The 9,153-nt window shown below is 40.1% G+C and overlaps 1 protein-coding gene across 1 annotated transcript in view; it reads right to left on the bottom strand.

The window, feature by feature from the left end:
- Nucleotides 1-3,041: 3,041 nt before the first annotated feature.
- LOC110735396 (DExH-box ATP-dependent RNA helicase DExH1-like) overlaps nucleotides 3,042-9,153 on the bottom strand; it is a 31,740-nt gene continuing 25,628 nt past the window's right edge. Inside the window, 1 exon segment of the mRNA XM_021915583.1 lies at nucleotides 3,042-3,406. The gene's annotated coding sequence lies outside the window, so the exon portion shown is untranslated.

Below are 9,153 nucleotides of genomic sequence, written 5' to 3'. Positions count from 1 at the left end.
TACTCTATTTCACTAATATGGAATTGGACTCTTGATTCAATTAAAGAAAACAAAAGATAAAATCTTATTGAGTAAGAGTGAGTTTTTCCAACTGAAATCAACTGAATATTTATCGACCAAAATTCGCTTTGGAAAAATTTCTTTGTACAGCTTATGCATGACGCCACTACTCCAACCCACTAAGAAGAATATGTCCTAAAATTAAGGACATGAACTCGTCAATGTGCCAAGCCATGACTTAAGAAAGATCATGGGGAGTATGCAGCAAGTTTTGAAAACAAAACAGATTTTATTTGTTTAAATGATTTTTGAAAATAAAATAAAATCCTTTTTTTAAAGAGATAAGATTTCAAAGCCAACTGTTTCCCTAAAACTAAACATGCACAATTTAATCTTTTTATACCAATTCCACACAGCTATTTCAGGTGTAATATTATCCTTATACTTGCATGACTCCTAAAATATAAAAATATATTAGTTTTCATCTACTCCAAGGCTTCTGTTCCTTGGAAGAAACTTATCTTCCACAGTCAAATTCTCTTCTCAAGTCTTCATTCCTAAAGCACCCGTTCTTAAGAGGTAAACCTTCTCTTTTTGGATTGCTTTGTTCTTGGCTATCTTGTTCGTCATGGTATCTTCGCAAGACACTTAATTCTCCTAGTCATTGCAACTTATCACACACTTAAACAATCAAACTCTAATGAGTCTGTAAGTAAGTTAAGTTGTGTCATCATCAAAATCATAAAGTCCAACATTTGATATGTTATTGCAAATTGCAACAAAAGAAGAAAAATAATACGGAGTAAAATTATAGCTTAAATCTACTCATTCACCAAATTTAAAGCTAATTCGTACATAAATATTAGTCAAATTCATGCGAATCTTGCTCCTCGAATCAACTATTTCACTAATTTCAATGGTAATTCACAAACAAAATCAGCATTATATGATGTAATTGGCAGAAAATTTAAACAAAAATCAAATATATATGTTAAAAAATATATAGAAAGCAAATTAATGAAAACATAAAAAAAAAAAAAAAAAAAAAAAAAAAAAAAAAAAAAAACTAGAAGAAAGAGAATGAATTTGAAAAGGAGAAGAGAGAAGAAGGGGAATGAGCATGAACATCACAGAGGAAAGTTGAGGGAAAAGGGAGAAATGTAAAATTAAGGGTAAAAATGTAATTTCCCAAAAAAAAAAGCAAACACGTCAAATTTCCGTGAAATGTGTAATTAACATCCTAATGAACTAAGGGGCGTTTGGTCCACATAATTAAGGTATAAGGTATGGATTTAGAATGGTTTAAACCCATACCTTATGTTTGTTTTATGATTTTAAGAGTTTCAAACCCATACCTGAAACCCCCAAGGTATGGGGTTTAGAAACCTTTGGGGGGAGGTGGGTTTGGCTCATTCCCATACTTTTAGGCATCAAATAAAAGAAAAAAAAATTGCATTCCATAAGCATACCAAACATATGGTTTTAAGAATCAAAATCCAAACCATACCACTATGGATTCATTCTTGATTCCACCCCCATAATAGTTTGCGAACCAAACGCCCCCTAAATGTTACGATTTCAATTAACACTAATCTTCAGTGGTACAGTGTGGAAGAAAGAACAATTTTGGGTACCATATGGAAAAGACAACTGTATATTTGTATAGTGGTACTATATGGAAAATCCCTTAATAGGATTTAATTTAAAAATCATAAGTACATCATTAATTCATTAAAGATACTGCAAGAGTTAGTAGTTTTAGCAAAAGTTAGTACAAGAGTTTAAAGGTAGTAGTTTTAGCAACCCAACCTTACATAAGAATTGTCCCAAATTAACTGCTAAATTATAATTTACGAATAAAAAAATTATCCGCCAAAAAATTACCAAAATGTATACATTTTTTTTTTTTTTTGAAACAACCAAAATGTATACATAATGCCAAGGCAATTTACGAAATTACAAGTTTAGAAAAAAAAAATTGGATTTTTTACTACTTAAATAATAGGCTAAGTGTGTCAGGGTCGGGTTAGCGAGTTATCGCCCATATATATAACCGGGTTATGCGTGTCGATTTCGAGTTACCGGTTTCGAGTTAAAATTTTCAACCCAACCTAACTCATTTAATTTCGTGTCGGGTTCGTGTCGACCCAATTATATAAACACGTCGAGATTACATGACCAAAACCCGCTTATTTCGAGTCGGGTTCGTGTCAAGTTATTGTGTCGTGACAGCCCATATGAAATTCCCCAACCTTTTTTTTTAAAAAAATATCAGTATTTAAATCAAGATAGCAACGAGACGGTAGTAATTTTCCAAAATAAGCTAAGAGCGAGAGCTGGGATTGTAGAGACGTTAAAAGTTGTCAAGATATGCCAAAATAATTTGAACTGAAAAGGTAAAGATAATGTGAAGAAAATAGGTTTGCAAGAGTATCTAGCACTTAATATGAGTGAATGGAGGAAGAGAATCTTCGTGGACAGCACCCATCTATTACTGCTTCGGCATTAGTTTTGTTGTATTCTATATTTCTATCTTTGCCTCTTCATGATTATTATTCTGGACTAACAAGGCCAATAAAAAAGACATGCAAAGAATATTACACTTAGGGCCCTAAAGCTGAACTGAGCTGAGCTGAAAATAAACGTATGAGAACAGGCCCTAAAGCTTTAGCTACGAACAATAACCCCATGTTCCAAGCCATTCAAAACACCACCAATTGAAAGGATTGCATACATACGATTCGGTGAATCTAAACTCATTCTAGTGACTTTGGTCACAACAAAATCCATAGTATTTTTTCATTTTTTTTTTCCCTACCTCCTTTTTTTTTTGTGACACGTGTTCTTTTTTTAGGAAGTTTAATTTTAGTTGACAAATTTTCTGTTTGGGTAAGTTTTATACTTTGCATTTACTAATCTACCCCACTTGTTGTATTATTCTCTCTCCTCTCCTTAATATGTGTGTCTAAATTGAATGCGTCAACTAAATAGAAACGGATGAAGTACAACTTACCCTCACGCACGCACACGCAAATCAAACAGCAGCAAAAAAAACAGTGTTTTCAGCATATAACTTACGCACACACACAACAAACGTCAACATACAACGTAAGAATCAACATACAACTTACGCACACGCACGCCCATAAGGCCATAAATGCATATCAAACAAGAACAACAATCAGCAGAAACACGTTGATACAATATTTTCAATACATTCCCACCAAAACCATAAAATAACTTGAAATGCAATTGCTTACAAGTAAAGACCAAGTTGTTGCGCCATATCAGAGAGAAGTTGTTGATCTTCCCGCCTAAAAAGACGCTTAAATATCAACTCCTGCTCTCCTCCTTTCTGAAATCCTTCCATCTTATTCCACCACTCATTCTCATCCAACACTTCATACTACATCATCAACAACAAACCTCCAATCAATTAATCAACAAAACAAACCCTAAAAATCAATTGTACAATCAAAACTGACAATCTAATCAAACATTAGAAACTTCATAAACACGCAAGAAAAAAAACAAGCAAAACTTAACCTCAGCTGCTTTCTGCGCAAGCTTCTGAGCTCGCCAAACAGGGTCCCACCATCGCTGCTCTCCGCCACCGCCTCCCCGTCCGCCGCCGCCTCGACGGCCGCCTTGGAAGTTAGGGCGGGAAGACATGGATGTTAAAAGAGAGCAATGGAGAAGGAGAAGAGGAGGTTTGGAAATGGAAGAAGAAGTGAGGTGTTTGAGGAGAGAGAAAGTGGTTGGAACACTTGTTGTGGAGAATGCGAAGCAGCGCATAGACATTCAATTCGATTGTGTTTAGTGTGTTGTTGTTGGGAGTTGAGTGCGCCAGTGTTGGCTTGTGTTGGCTTGCGAGTGATGCAACTCTCAATTACTCGGATTTTTTCCCAAATTAAGCTTTATACAGAAATTATTTACGAAATTGGTCTCGTGGCAAAAGTATTTCCCAAACTAAGCTTCTGAGGTGAAACGCTGTCTCGGACAGCGTTTTACACTCAGTTTTTTTTAAAAAAAATTCAAGACATAAAACGCTGCCTCAGGCAGCGTTTTATGGAAGTTTGACTTTTTTCAAAAACTTCGTATTTCATACCTGTTTTATACAAATAAACGCTGCCTGAGGCAGCATTTATATCTTTAAATGAAACGCTGCAGCGTTTAATGTACAAGCATAAAACGCAGCCTGAGGCAGCTTTTTTATCTGTACATTAAACGCTGCCTCAGGCAGCGTTTCTTGCGGGAATTATAACGAATTCCAGGCCTTTTTTCTCAATCTCTTTCACGCAATTTACACTCTCTCTCTCACTAACTCTCATTGTCAGCAACAAAGAACCACAGCCGTTGCCAACGCCTCCCCTGCCGTGCCGCCGCCCCTGCCGCCGCCAAAGTGAACGGAAGTTGTTGCCGGCATTGTCTCACTCACTCTTTAAATCCGAGTAAACCCTAAATTTTTAGTACATTGTTGTATTTTACATTGAATAGTTGGTAGTAGATAGTTGTTGTATGTTGTAGCAAATTGTGATGTAAATTGTATTAATTTGTTGCTAATGAAATGTGATAAATTGTTGATAATTATTGATGATAATGTGGTACATTGTTGAGGAAAAATATAGACGAAAGTGTTGATTAAATTGTCGACGAAATTGTTGATGAAATTGTCAATGATAATGTGGTTTGTTTTTGATGAAATTCTTGATGGTAATGTGGTCTATTATTGTGAAAAAAATGATAAAATTGTTGATGGTAATGCGGTATTAGTATGTTGATAGTTGTATGCGGTACTAAGAGTTTATGAAATTGGTGATGAAAATGTTGATAATGAGAATGGACTTGTTTCATTGTTGTCATATTAGCTACACATGTAGGTTCTCGAAATTTGATATAACTTTCCATTATCGAAGCTATGTATGTTATGTATTGTTAAATTAGGGTTTTTTGACGTTGTTTTAGAATTCGATTATCCTTAAATGTGTTTTGGTTGGTATGTAGAATATGGCTTCACAAAATGTAGTGTTGTTATGCCGGTGGGGAGGTGAAATTATGTGCGATGGATCAAATGTTGAGTACAGTGGAGGGAATATGGAACTTATAACACTTGAACCGAACATGACTGTGAATGATCTGATGAATGAGGTTCACAGTAGTATCGGCTCAAACCCAATGAATGCTGAACTGAACCTTAAAATGAGGTGTGAGACTGGGCATGGGGTTCAAGTGTTACCTGTCTCCACAAACAAACATTTAAAAGCTTTGAGAAGCATTGTTACAATGAAGGGTGTTCCCAATGAGATATATGTAGAAACAGTGCCTATATGTACCCAACAAAGTACTTGGGCAGAACAACATCCTACATATGTCTCCGATTACAACACCGCGTCCTTCCAAGGCCCTTCAAACCACATTCCATCGAATGAATATGGGATGGGAACTTTCAGTCGCTTGCTGCATGATGATCAATTTCAGATGCCGTTTAGTCCTCATATAGCATCACCTGCACATGCGGGGGGCTGTGTGACAATGTTCGGCCAATCCGGTCCTTCAACATCAAACACCGTGGCTCCGTCACCGATGCGAGATGAGGTTCAAGAATCACCGTCTCAAGAAGACCCAAGTCATTTTGATAATATTGTGAATAACGAATTGTCGGTGTACGATGTGTATGCGGATACAGATGATGAGGATGATAATGGGGAGGAGTATGATAGGCTTGATGACATGGATCTTGAAGATGGGCAGATGGAAATTGATGAGCCCTTGGTTAGAACTGCAGTACCCTGGTTTAGTCAGATAAATGAGAATTATGAAGTTAATGAGTATTGGGCCAATTCAGGGAGTCATACATCATTTGTTCCAGGGGGAGAATTCGAGAAGGGGATGTACTTTGACAGTAAGAAAACGCTTCAAGAAATGGTGAAGATGTATTCTATACAGAGAAATCAATTCTACACCACAGTGACCTCAAATGAGAGTGTCCTTCATCTGCGTTGCAAGAAGAAATGAGACTAAATGCAGCCGCTGTCACCAACAAGGTCACAATCGCAAAACGTGCCCAGCTAGATCAACCGAAACATAAGCTTGTAATTGTTTAGCTATAGTAGTAGAACAGTAGACTCATGTAGTAGTTGATTAATGACGTTATGTAACATTTGTAACGCTTGGATTATATTTGAGATTTGGTGACTTATATTTCGTACTTGTCTTTTACCTGTGACAGTCATGTCAATTTCATTGACTAGTAATTCTGTTTTTTAATTAGTTTGGCCATATTGTTTTGAATGAACAGATATCATGGTCGGACACGATCAGATACCAGGACCACTTGACCCTTCTGTCCTTACACTGCAGGATAGACATCGGAGTGTTGACATATGGGAGCAGACGGTAATTTCTCACGTGCCATTTCATATACAGATTTGTCTTGTTTTTTTTGTATACTTGACCCTTATTTACAGTTTTTAAATGAATTACCAGGTGGACATAGCGGAAATGTTGGGGTGCAGGCACTTGAGGTCCGGCTGGCAGTCGATCCACGCGTTCTTCAGTACGTCGACTGGGTTGGCTTTGGTGGTATTCATCGCGTGGGTTACAGAGAAATAGATCAAGGGCTAATCACAGCATTAGTTGAGAGATGGAGGCAGGAGACACACTCCTTCAATCTTCCTGTGGGGGAGGCGACAGTCACGCTGCGGGACGTCGCGATACTCACACGCCTTCCCATCCATGGGAATGCGGTGACAGGGGGTGTGGTACTTGACCCCGCAGGTTTATTAGGTCGGGTTTTAGGGGTTCAGCCAGAGCCAAACGAGATCAGGGGCAGCGCGCTGAGGACCGATTGGCTACGCGACACTTTTGGACATTTACCTCAGGACGCTGACGACGCCACAGTGCAGAGATACGCCCGAGCTTACTTGTTCCTGCTCATCTCGGGCGTGCTCTTTGGAAACAAGAGCGGAAGCCATCTTCAGATTATTTACCTGCAGCTGTTAGACCACGACTGGGATGAGATCCGTGGATACAGTTGGGGTAGTGCTTGTTTGGCGGTCTTGTATCGCCATTTGTGTAGAGCATCACAGCGTGGAGCACAGCTGATTGGAGGTCCTTTGGTTGTGTTACAGGTAAACCTCATCATTATCCTTAAGCCTAGTTTGATAATGACTTGACGTTATTTATGCTTTACCTTTTATTTGATTTTTAAAACAGCTATAGGCTTGGGAGCACATCCATGTAGGGAGACCAGGTAGGCCTGTTGTACACCGTCCAGAGCAGCTGGACCAGGACGATCAGTACGCAGCATACGATGCTCCCCCGCTCCCTGAACCCGCTCAGGCATACGGTTGTAGGTTCGTAACATTATACTTGTGTACTCAAATTTTGTTATAATTAGCTAGTACAACTTCTTAAATAATTTGTTGCCACAGGTGGGTGGTTCCCAGACTAACACATGCGCATACAGCGAGAGGTCTTCTCTACTACCGTGACGCCCTCGATCGACTCTCGGATGACCAGGTGGAATCTTGCACTAAATTTGTAATCGTTTGTTTACTCTTCATACTGTTTATTGGCATTGCCCTAACCTTTTCACGATATATCCTTGTTGCAGATGACATGGGATCCCTATTCTGCTGTGTTGGTAGAGGCCATGCCGGAACACTTGCTCGAGCATCGTGCTGAGTGGCTTGCCAGGACCCCTATGATCTGTTTCGAGGTCGTGGAGAGCCACCTACCGGACCAAGTGTTGCGACAGTTCGGACTTCACCAACCTATCCCCATGCCCTGTGACACTAGTATTCGCCTCCACGGCATTGACCGTCGTGGAAAGTTGGAGACAAACTGGGCACTAGAGCATCATCAATTCATTGAGCTTTGAGACCAGCGGTTGAAGTCCATCGTTGACGGTCACCTGTTTCAGGGTGTTATGGATCCGCGTGATCCTTACATGGTATGGTACAGGCAGATTACACACCTTTTCATCAACCCTACCTACACCCCACCGTCCACGCACTACCATCCAGCTTATGATGTTATCAGCGGACTTGTGAGTTTTTTCAGTTTCTTGTTTTCCAAAATTATTTGAAATTCTATATCATATTACTAATTCATGGATGATTACTGCAGGCGGGGGATATGGGTGCGATGGTTGATGCACTTTCAGATGCCTTCCGTACCCACCAGAGTTCAGGTTGAGCGGGTGCGAGATATGGGCATACATAGCTTCCAGAGATATGGCCATGGCCATCTCGTCCACCCCAGGGACGATCATGACCCCAACTCCTTCCATTCACAGTTCGACTTCGGACAGAGTAGTGGTGGAGGTCATACTTCGGGCTCTACACAGGCAGAGGATTACTTCATCCATAACACCGCTCCCGGCCACAGCCAGGATGACTCATCATCTCGCTAGCTGACTCCTCCACCGTCCCGAGACCCATTCACCACCATTCAGCATTACACGAGGCGTGTTCGTAGACGGACGGAGGACACACAGGATGGAGATCAGTTAACTCCAATACATGAGTCCGAATAGTATTAGTTAGTTGATCCTTTTGTGGTACTCAGATATTTAACAATGTTGTATATAACGCTTACATTATTAATACAAGAAATGTTTTCTAAATGACTCTCTGTACAATTTGAAGTTTATTTCCCTTATTTGTCCGAATTTGACTTTTGTTAGTGAAACTATATCTTTTATATCCGTTATATGTATCAAGCAGCATATATTTGGTCTCCTGCACTTAAAGTGTTGTTTCACGATGGTTATCATGCTGTTGGGGTTGTTTCCAGTGTTTGATGGTTGTCGGTGGTGGTCGATGGTGGTGGAAAGGTTGGGGCTGGTGGTGAGAATGCTCTTGCGTTGTTTAGGGTGTTTTATGGTAGTTTATGGGTGGTTGAGAGTGGCGGGCGGTGGTGGTGGGGAGGTGGTTGATGGTGGTGGGGGTGGTGGTTAATGATGGGGGTGGTGGGAATGTCCTTGCGTTGTTTAGGGTGTTTTGCATTGCATAGGGGTGGTCGAGAGTGGCGGCCGGTGGTGGTGGGGGAGGTGGTTGATGGTGGTGGATGGTGGTGGGGGTGGTGGTTCATGGTGGGGCTGAGCTGATGCTGCTGGGTGAGGGTTATGTGTAGGGGCAGCAGCAGATT

Source organism: Chenopodium quinoa, unplaced genomic scaffold (assembly GCF_001683475.1).
Source record: "Chenopodium quinoa cultivar QQ74 unplaced genomic scaffold, ASM168347v1, whole genome shotgun sequence".
In the NCBI taxonomy this organism is placed as follows: domain Eukaryota; kingdom Viridiplantae; phylum Streptophyta; class Magnoliopsida; order Caryophyllales; family Amaranthaceae; genus Chenopodium; species Chenopodium quinoa.
Note: the sequence above shows the minus strand (reverse complement) of the source record. Positions and strands in the feature narration are given on the sequence as shown.